Below are 10,455 nucleotides of genomic sequence, written 5' to 3' on the forward strand. Positions count from 1 at the left end.
GGGTCTGGGAGATTGTAAGTGCACTGTGCATGCGTCACCCACATTTCCGGGGACCTCTGGGGGCCCAGTCTCCGCACCACGAGGCCAGAGCACTTAAGAAGACACAGCCCAGTAAGCAGAAGTAATTTAAGGATAATCCCAGCCGTGACTTGTGTCCCTCTAATACCCTTAACATCGTCTTCCCTCCACGGCCCTGTCCCTTTTCCTCTCCCTCTCTGTAACACAAAACCTGGAAACCAGATTGTCCAAAAGCCAGAGTCACCCTACAGGGAGAGAGCCGGCTGTCCTCCCAGCCCTGGGCCCCTCCTGCTCCCAGGCACAGGGCTGCTCTGCTGGGCGTGCCGATTCCCGGCCTCCCTCGCAGGAGGGGCCCCGGGGACCAAGTCGCAGCCCCTGGAAGGTCACTGCAGTGATGGAAGCCACTTTCAGCCCTAGGCCTCCGGTCACCGCGTGCCTTCTTCTCCCTCCCCGCTGGCTGAGGCCAGACATGGCAACAACCCAGGGAGGTGCCGACGGAGCCCGCGGCATGGAAGGGCTGTACGGTGGAAGGAAGTGGCTCTCGGAATGGGCCGCGCGCGGGCGGCCTCCAGCCGGGCACACTCACCGGGCCTGCTGTGTGAGAGAGGGACACGCTCCTGTCCTCCTTACGGTGCTCTGTTTGGGGGGTTCTCTGCCTCCACAAAGAGCAGTTTAGTCTTCCTGGTAAATAAGAGGGCTGGGAAGGGAGAGAGCCTGGCTGAGGAGTCCCAGCCAGAATTCTCGTTAGGAGAAAGGGGGAGCAGAGTCGGGACCCCCGCACGTCGGGCTCTGTCGCCTCACACGTCTGCGGCATGACTGAATGGCCAGGGGTGCTCGCAGCGGCAATGAAGCAGGACGGTTTCTTGTGTAACTAAAGGGGAAAGGGAAAGAATGGGGTCAGCCGGCATCCGGGTTCAGTGCCAACACTCAAACGTAACAGAAGCAACCCCCACTCTTCTCCTAAAGGGCTCTGCTCCTGCCGTCCTTCCCTGGGCGGGGGGCAAGAGCAGCCCCCCTCATCTCACAGGGGCCTCCGCAGAGGACAGTGGGAGGCTTGCCCAAGGTCACCCTGGCCATTAGAGGCGGAAGGGCCAGGGAAACCCCAAGAAAGGATTTGGAGCCAAAAAGGATTTGGACCTGGAAGCAGCTGGGGAAACCAGCAAGGGAACCTTGCCGAGGTGGAAAGACTAACTCAAGAAGCTGTAGCCAAAGACAATGGATGGAAATGACCTAAGGAATTCCAGGAAGGAGAGAAGCCTCTGGTCCAGGCACCTGGTGGGCTCCTCACAGCCTGCAGAGCCACCACCATTCACGCCGACAGAGCTGGGGCTGGTGGGAGACTCAAAAGCTCAAGCACTGAGCTCTGAAAAGGAAATGCCAGAACCACAAAGTTCTAACGTGAATGGTCTCAGCCAAAACAGACAAAACTGGCCTTGGGGAGGGAGGGAGAGGAAAGACCTGGACGGGCCTGTCTTCCCAGGTAACATCCTTTCATTCAACATTCCTTGAACATTTCTGGAGCTCCTACCACGTCCTGGGCACCTCTGCAGCCTAGGGATACAGCCATGAACCAAACAGAAAAAAACCCCCACCGTCCGTGGGCCCCACATGCTGGTGGGGGAAGCAGACCTTAAAAGACAACCACAAGAAATAAGTCAGTTCCGTCGTGCCAAGATGCAGCGTGGGCTATTAAAGCAAAACAAAACAACAGGACCAGGAGTGATGGAGATGAGGCTGACTACATAATCTGTGGAGGCCAGTGCAAAATGAGAACGTGGGGCCCTGTTCTAAAAGCAGAGAAAACGAGCTGTTAAAGGTACACAGGAAATTTTTCCTTCTTTCTGCAGTCTCTCCTCTCTCTCTCTCTCTCTCTCTCTCGACTTGTCACTGTTTTCTATTTGCTATTTAATGTCATGTGAAGTAAAGAAAAAAATTAAATTTAAATTATCAGCATGCGCTTTACCGTGCATTTTTATATTGTGCGATGCCAGCCTTGAAATGAAAATATTAGGGCATTCAACTTGTATGTGGAATCACAGAAGTTACACAATTTCTATTTCATCGTTTGTCCCCAAGGGTGCCCCAAACCTGCCAGAAGAGGCCAAACAGAAAGACTGGAAAGAGGAAGAGCTGATCCACCCAGCCAAAGAGTAAGGGAGCCCTCCTGGGCACAGAGAGACCCTCAGGGTAAAAACTCCCTGGGTTCCCAGGGGCCCTGCCCCATTATGGGGGACACGCCCACTCTCCAGAACCTGCTGGCTGCCAAGTTCCCCTACCAAATCGTCCCTCCCACCAGATGCAGGACTGATGCTTAGCACCCCGGATGAAGGTGGGGCCTTGTGGAACTCAGCTCCTCTCCATGGGTCCACCGCTCCAACCCTTGGCAGATGGGCAACCCCCAAGGGTCTTGAAACTTCCATTCTAGGATGTGCTCAGTACCTGGATCAAGGTCTTACCCCCACTGAGATGTGGCCTCTGGCCGGTCACCTACCAGATGTGCCCTGGCGCTGCCAGTGCAGGGCGGGGTTGGCCATGCCCCGCCCCAAGACGCTGTGGGGTGCGTGCCCCCTGACCTCCCCACCCCTGTCCTGTGCCTGTGATCAGGGTCCTGCCAGGCGCCCAAGACAGCCACAGTCATTGGGTGGGGCCAGAGAGAGGAGGCTGGCTGGGGCCAGAGGGACCAGTGGGCAGGGGAGCAGGCAACGTGTGGGAGCTGAGGCCAAGTTCCTGGCACCCACTCCCTTGTCCCTCCAGACTTCACTTACGACACACAAATCCAAAGATAAAATTATCAAGAACCTCAAGACAGCAATGGTGGAACATAAAGTGCAAAGCACGGGGCCCTTCTGAGCACAGGGTCCTGCGCCAGGGGGCTGATGGCGCTCCCAGAATCCAGCCCTGGAGGGAGGAACGGTTGTCATGCTGAACAAATGTTCAGAGAAGGCTTTTGTGAGAAGATGGGGTTTGAGCAAAGATGAAGAATGAGAAGGAACGGGCCACTCAGATTCCAGAGGGAAGGGTGTTATGGGCAGAGGGAACAGCACGTACAAAGGCCCTGTGGCTTGGGCATGTGCCTAATGCATCCATGGGGTGGCAAGGAGGCCCGTGTGGTTGGAGTGGAGGGAGAAGGGGCCAGTACAGCAAGGCCCTGGGGGACAGTTTAGGGACTGGGACTTTTGGTGTGAGAGAAAGGGGGAGTCAAGGAAGGGTTTTCAGTAGAGGAGTGACATGGTCAGACTTAGCGGGGGCTCCTGAGGGGTTAAGAGGAGACTGTAGGAGGCAGGGAGACAAGCAGAGGGCCACTGCCATCATCCAGGAGAGGGATGAGGGTGGCACGGACCAGCCTTGAAGGATTCGTGGTCAGATTCTGGATATTTAGGAACAACCTAACATATATTTATTCAAGCCCCAGGATGCCGCCTAGGGTTCAAGGCTCAGGGAGTTAAGCAGGAGACCCGAGGTTCCAGCTGCGGTGGAGCCGGCATTCTGGTAAGGTGGGAGCAGGGCCCCTCTGACATGTCATTTCAGCTGAAATCTGGGAGACATAAGGAGCCACTGTGAGATAGGGGAAATCATTCCAAGCACAGCGCACAGCATGGGCCTCAGTTGGCTCAGGCTGCCAGAACAGAACACTGCAGACTGGCTGGCTGAAATGGAACTGTGGTTTTTTTTCACAGATTTGAAGGCTGGGAAGTGTAAGATCAAGGTGCCCGCCAATTCGGTTCTGGAGAGAGCTCTCCTCCTGACTTGCAGACAGGCACCTTTTTTTGTGACAGTCTTCACCTAGCCTTGCCACAGCGCCCCGCAAGCGATCTCTCCCTCTCTCTCTTTCCTCTCCTTGCAGAGGCCACCAGTTCTGTCAGATTAGGCCCCCCACACTCTTGACTTCACTTAACCCTCATTACCTCCTGAGAGCCCCACCTCCGCACACAACCACACTGGGGAGCTTCAACGTATGAATTGTTGGGGCGGTGGGGAGACACAATTCAGTCCAAAGCTCACCAGCTGCGCGGTGCTCAGCCCCCCAGGGGAGGAGTACAGAGCAACCCTTAGCTGGGCCCAGAGGATGGGCCCTCCAGGCTGGGTGACCTCAGCAGCAGACACCGGATTCCATCCCACAGAGGCATATTGAGCAGGTGGTCCTGGTGGGGGGTTAGAGGCCTCCGTGTGAATCAGCCACAGCCCTGGTGAGTTAGGATAGGGTTTCTCAGCGTCAGGTTCTCAGTCCCCTATATCCAAAGGTCCTGGGGCAGGGCACAGATTCCCGCCCTGCCTGTAGCTAGGAGGGCTCAGAGGGTATTTTAAAAAAGGATCCCAAGGAGAACTGCTGCTGCAGGGGGAGGGGCAGGGCAGCTGGGCAAGCAGCTACTGCACCTGCAGAGGGGGCTCCGGAGACTTCTGCTGGTGAATGACTTCTTGATGTACTGTTGCAGCTGGGCATTGTAGGGAGAGAGGGGGAGGGCATTCCAAACGGAGGGGACTGAAGAGGCAAAGACTTGGAGGCTGGGCACGACCAGAGGAGAGGAGGGGGTGGAGAGGTGAGATGAGATTGTGCACAAGTTGTCTTTCCTCCCCACTGTGACCGAGGGGACGAGGTGTTCAGTGTTACCTGCAACGGCGGTGGGGACAGCATTATTGTGAAGAGGCCCCTGTTGGCTGCACAGGTAGCCCCCCTTTGCCCAGGCCCCCAGGAGTCACTGATGGATCATCTGGGTCCATTGGTTCCTCCTGCTGAGGGAGGAGATGGATGGGCGATTTCACAGAGAACAAAGGGGCTGGAGGCCTGGGGGAGGGGATGATTGAGGACGTCTGTGGAGCTTCGCGACCTTATGGCCCTTCCCTGGGTGGCCCTCAATGGGTTGGCTGGGCAGAGGGCACGGGAAACAGCCTGTCTTTCAACTACGGGCCCCAGCCTATTTTGGCTGCCCTTCTGCTCCGAGCAATCACACCCAGAGGGGTGCTGGAGCTGGGTGCTAGAGCTGAGTGCTGGAGCTGAGTGCTGGAGCTGGGTGCTGGAGCTGAGTGCTGGTGCTGAGTGCTGGAGCTGGGTGCTGGAGCTGGGTGCTAGAGCTGGGTGCTGGAGCTGGGTGGCTTACAGGAACAGACTGTTAAAATATTCAGGAACTTTTTAAGCTGGTTGTTAAACTTTTGGTCTCTTGAAATTGGCCTTGGTGGGTGTTTTTACTGCATGGAAATTGGCAAAAAATAAAAAATCAAGGGTCTTTTTCTTTTTAATTCTTCCCCAGAGCTGGTGAATTAGCACTCCACTGACAAGGAGCCACAGCCACCGGGACGTGGGAAACAAAGACAAAAGAAAAACTGGGTTTCCTTACCACCTACAGCCCACGGACAAGTCCTTCAAACAGGCAGGGTGACATTCCTCTAGGGACTCAGCTGCCTGGATGTTAATACTTTGCTAAGGGCAAAAGACAACCCTAGCCTGACACAACCCCCCCCCACCCCCCCCCCCGCCCGCCAGGATCCTGTAAGTCTGCTTCAACATAAGAATTCCTTTGGAAACTTCCTTTATCTCTACCTGCCACCCCCCGCAAGATACATGTTGGCAATCACCCCCCAAGCATATGGCCCCCTGATATACACCTGAAGGGTCTCATGACTCAGGTTTTATTAGACGGTAATAAATGACCTTTCCCCAACAATAGCTGGCCCCCTCAAGGTCCTGGAAACCTGGCTTCCACATTCCTTAGAGACTTACGCTATCCCTGACCCCCTCCCAACTTGAAAGCATATAATGGGCCACTTCTCATGACCCCGATGCCGAGGCCACTCTTCCTGCCCACAGATACTGTCCCCGTGCTTTGATAAAACCACCTTTTTGCACCAAAAGATGTCTCAAGAATTCTTTCTTGGCTGTGGGCTTCGAACCCTCACTCCTCCCTACACCGCTGTCACCATGGGGCAGGCAGCAGCCAGAGACCCTTCTCCAAAACACACCCTCTGCGCAAAAAGCCCCGCACAGAGCCCAGGAAACATCCAGGTACATCAGACACTCTCAAGTGTCCCTGCTCTCAAGGAGCAACCAGTCTGTTGGGAGACAGAGAAAACAACCTGGGACGTCATCAACCAGAGAAATAAAGCTAACAAGAGCCGCTGTATCTCGAGTCTCTCCCATGTGTCATGGTGCTGGGAACTTTTCACACACCACCTCTACTCCTCACAGTAGATGCCCCTGTATAGATGGGAAAAATGAAGCTCAACAGTACAAAGGCACCTGCCCAGGATCACACAGCCGGCACCGTCAGGTCCAAATCGCACATTGTTCTGACTCTGGAGCTTGCATGTAGCCTTCACCTCTGCAAGTCCTGCCTCCCCGTAGCATGCTGTGCTACAGAGCCTGGGGCAGGGAGCAACTAGCCCTGCCTGGGGCAGGTGCAGGGGTGGCACTGGAAAAGTCTTCCCAAGAGTGGGGACATTTGGTCTGGGTCTTGAAGGATGAATAGGAGTTTGCCGGTTCAAGGGCAAAGTGAGGAAGGGCATTCCAGATGGAAGGAGGAGCATAGGAAAAAGACATGGAGGAGTGAAAGGCATGGGAGGTTCAGGAGGCGAGGAGGCGGGGGGAGAGCACAGGGTTGTATTACAAGGCTGTGTCATGGGGAAGGAGGCAAGATGAGAAGGCAGGTTGGGACTTTAGTCAGGAGGACTTTGAAACCAGGCTAAGAGATTTGGTCTTGATCCTGAAGGCTTGGGAGCCACGGAAGTGGAAGGTCCCTGGAAATTACACCCTAGAACTATGAAAATGTGGCAAGATTGTTACCACATCTGTTTTACAAGGTTCTCTAAAGCAATGCTTCTCAAACCATCCGTGGAGAAGGACCATCCTTTTAAAAAATTTCTAATCTGTCACAGACCAATACTTTTATAAAATACAAGGAAAATGAATTACTTAAAAAATAAAATGAAAAAAATACAAGCCTTTTTTCTATTATGACATTAAAGACATACAATTGTTCAATCAAGTTACACTACAAGTTTTCAACCCTTAATTTCTGTGTTCACTTTGATAGAGATGCGCTTGTCCAGAGAGTCTCTGTTACACGCACACATCTAGGACAAATGAGGGTTCTCCTAGTAAGAGCTAAGTGCTGTCAAACAAATCCCATTTTGATGATGAGGAATCTGTTGTTCAGAGAAGGTAAGCAGCCTGCCCGGGATCACACAGCAGGTGAGAGGCGGGGCTAGGACTTAAACCCAGGGCTGTCTGCCTTATTGAGGCTGTCTGCCTCAACCCACCTGGTAGGTGCAGCCCAGTCCCTCCGCAGAGCCCTTTGGCCTGGCCCCGTAACCTTGTCCCTGCTCTTAACACAAGGTCAGGAGCCCTGCAGATGGGGAAACAGAGCCAACGTAATGGAGGCCGGGGTCCCACGCCAGAGGGTGGCAGAAGCAGCCAGCCTCCAAGTCTCCTGATACTAGTCTGTGCTCCATTTTGCCACTCTGCCTGCCTCCGGGCCAGGCCTCCAGGCCAGACAGTGCCAAGGAGGGCAAAGGGAAGGAGGGGCAGGAAGAGGCAGGGGACTCATCAATTGCTGGCAATTACATGGTGCTTTGTCATTCTTCATTAGCTCTGCAGCTCCATAAGCAAAGAGTTCCCTGTGGAAGCAGGAGACAGCTGCTGGTCCTACCCAGGTGGGCAGTCTGGGTGGGTAGGGGCCCCTCAGGAGCACTTTCCCCAGCCCCTTTAGGTGCTGCTGCTTCTCCAGCTGCAGGGGGTCACCTGCTTGCTGGGCACATGCTGAGAACCAGAGGATAGAACTTAAGTGGAGTCCCTGGATGTGTACTGGGCACTTCCTCACTGCCAGGCACTGGTCAGCTGCTCCAGGGAACCCTGGGGTGAAGGCTGATTCCCAGCTCCCATGCTTGGGGCATGCTCAGCTGCTGGAGGAGGTAAACAGGTTCACCAAGAACCATAAAACATGAATGTAGCCAGACTTACCATTTACTGAGCACTTGCCACTTGGCAGGCACTAGGTCAAGCATTTCCCCCCGTATTATCCAACAGAAGCCTTACAAAGCTCTCTAAAGCAGGTATTATGCCCACTATACAGATGGGGAAACTGAAGCCCAGTTGGCTAAGATTGCACACGTATAGACGGAGGATTTGGTTTCAGGGCCCAAATATGTAGAACTCCAAGGTCAAACAGTTGTTGTCGTCGCTTGCCAGGGAAGACAAGTGTGTAGGTAGCTGTGACTGGGTCTTAGGGAGGAGGCCAACTAGATCTTTGGGGCAAAGGTGGGTAGTCTGGAAAAGTTGAGGAGGCAATCTGGCTGGATGTTTCTGAAAGAGGAAGCAGCCTGGGAAGGGTCTGAGGAGGGAAGGGTTCAGAAGCAAATGGTTGGAGCAGTTGGATCAATGGGACACAGAAGGCAGGAGAGGTCTGTGGGTCGGGCAAAAGGTCAAGTCTAAGCAGTAATCCCTGGGCTTCTGACTCACCAGTAACCCAGGTTCCCTCTGATTCCCTGAGAGAGTGCTGAGCAGCCGGGCGTGGGGATGGGAACTCTGGGAGGCTGGACTACCCGCAGCTCAGACTGGGCCAGGCTGGTTCCAATCGCAAGAGAGCTCCCTTCCCTGAGGGCCAGTCAAGAATTATGATAATAATAGCCATTCCACCTTTACTGTTCATCCACTCAGAAAAGTGATTCTATATATATATACACACACATATATATATATCACTTACTATAGGCCAGGCATAATTCTAAACACGTTCTAAACGTTAACTCTTTTAATTCTTGCAACCATCCATGACATATAATCCCCATTTTACAGATGAGGAAACTGAGGTCTGTGGAATTTAAGTGACCAACCTAAGGTCATGAAGTAAAGGAGTAGGGGAGACAGGATCTCGGGCTCCAGTATCCACGTGTTTAAGCCCTGTGCTCTGCTGATGGGGGGCAAGAAAACACACTCTGCTGTAAAAACTCCCATTTTACAGATGGAAAAACTAAGGCCAACCCAGGTAAAGGGACTGGCTCAGGCAAGTAGGGAGGACAGATCGCTTGAGGAAGTCAGGGCTCGTGGTCCTAGGCTAGGCTTCTGTCTTGGTCCCACTACAAGCCCAAGTGATAGCTGGAGAGAAGCCGAGAGCCCTCCCAACCTGCTGGCACCCACTCTTTAACTGGGGTCTCATGAGGGTCCCGTGGGGGAGAAAACAGTAAAATTACAATTCTGGCACCATTTTCCTAAAGACAAAAGCCACTTATAACCAGAGGTAGCTTCTCCCTCTCTTTTATTTTTCTTTCTGATTACTAAAGGCTATATGATCATTGCAAATTTTTTTTTACAAAGTTAGATCAGATGAGAAAAATAAAAGAGAGAGAGAGAGAGAAAAGAAAAAAAAATCACCTTAAAACTCTTCCTTGAATACTGGTGTATTTTCAAGATTTCTCTGCTCTCTGTCTGTTTTTATAAGCATCCAAGATGAGAGGCAAGAGATTTGGCTCCCTGTCCTGGCTTGCGGTGTGACCTTGGGCAAGTCCCTGCCCTTCCCTGGGCCTCAGGCTCCTCACTTGTGAAAGGAGGCTTTGGACATGGTGACCTCAGAGGAGGCCCCTTGCAGCTCTGACCTTCTGTTTCTGCTTCTGTTCCTGGATTGGCAGAAGGGGCACAGGCAGGCCGCCCCTCTGTGGGGGACGCATGGCTGACAGCTCCCAGCAAGTCACCTCCGGGACGATGTGATGGGCCTGGAAACAGCCTTCACTGCAGGCTTAGCGTTCCCAGGCCTGCCTGCTCACTAGGCCCATATGGTGCCCCCTGCCAGCCGGACACCACCAGCTGCCCTTCACCTGCCAGCCCTGGGTGATTGCTTTTCCTTTGGGCTCCAGAATGCTCTCTCTCTACTGCCCCAGGACCCAGAAGGCTCAGGCTAAGAGAGCTGGGGGGCTCAGCCCTGAGGACCTACCTACCCAACGCCACAGCCCTTTGTGGGAGAAGACAGCCTCATACGGCAAAAAGCTAGAGAGAGGAAAGGAACATTGACTATATTCCAACTCCATTTGGACCCCTTGCTAGGCGTTCAGAAATGAATCAGAAAAACTTATTGCCGTTGAAGGACCCAAAGTCTAGTGGAGGCAATCAGAGTAGAAATAGGCAGCAGCAACACTCACAATGCTGAGAGCTCAGGTCTGTGAGATCCCAAAGACAGAAGCCTAACAGATGGGTGGCAGTCAGGGAAGGCTTTCTGGAGGAGGCAACTTCATAGGTGAGTTCTCAAGGACTGCTCTCTGCCTTTCCAACTCAAGAACTCATGTTTTTAATTCTTATAGAGAGCCTGCTGGAATAGGTGTTGTCGCTGCTTTTACAGATGAGGCTCAGAAAAGTGAGTTCACAACCGCCAAAAAGGAGTCAGGTTCACATCCCCAGCATTCCACTCTGGCCTATAAGCCTGGGTTTGAGCTTGATCCCAACCTCTGGCTTGCAGA

This window comes from Zalophus californianus, chromosome 4 (assembly GCF_009762305.2).
Source record: "Zalophus californianus isolate mZalCal1 chromosome 4, mZalCal1.pri.v2, whole genome shotgun sequence".
In the NCBI taxonomy this organism is placed as follows: domain Eukaryota; kingdom Metazoa; phylum Chordata; class Mammalia; order Carnivora; family Otariidae; genus Zalophus; species Zalophus californianus.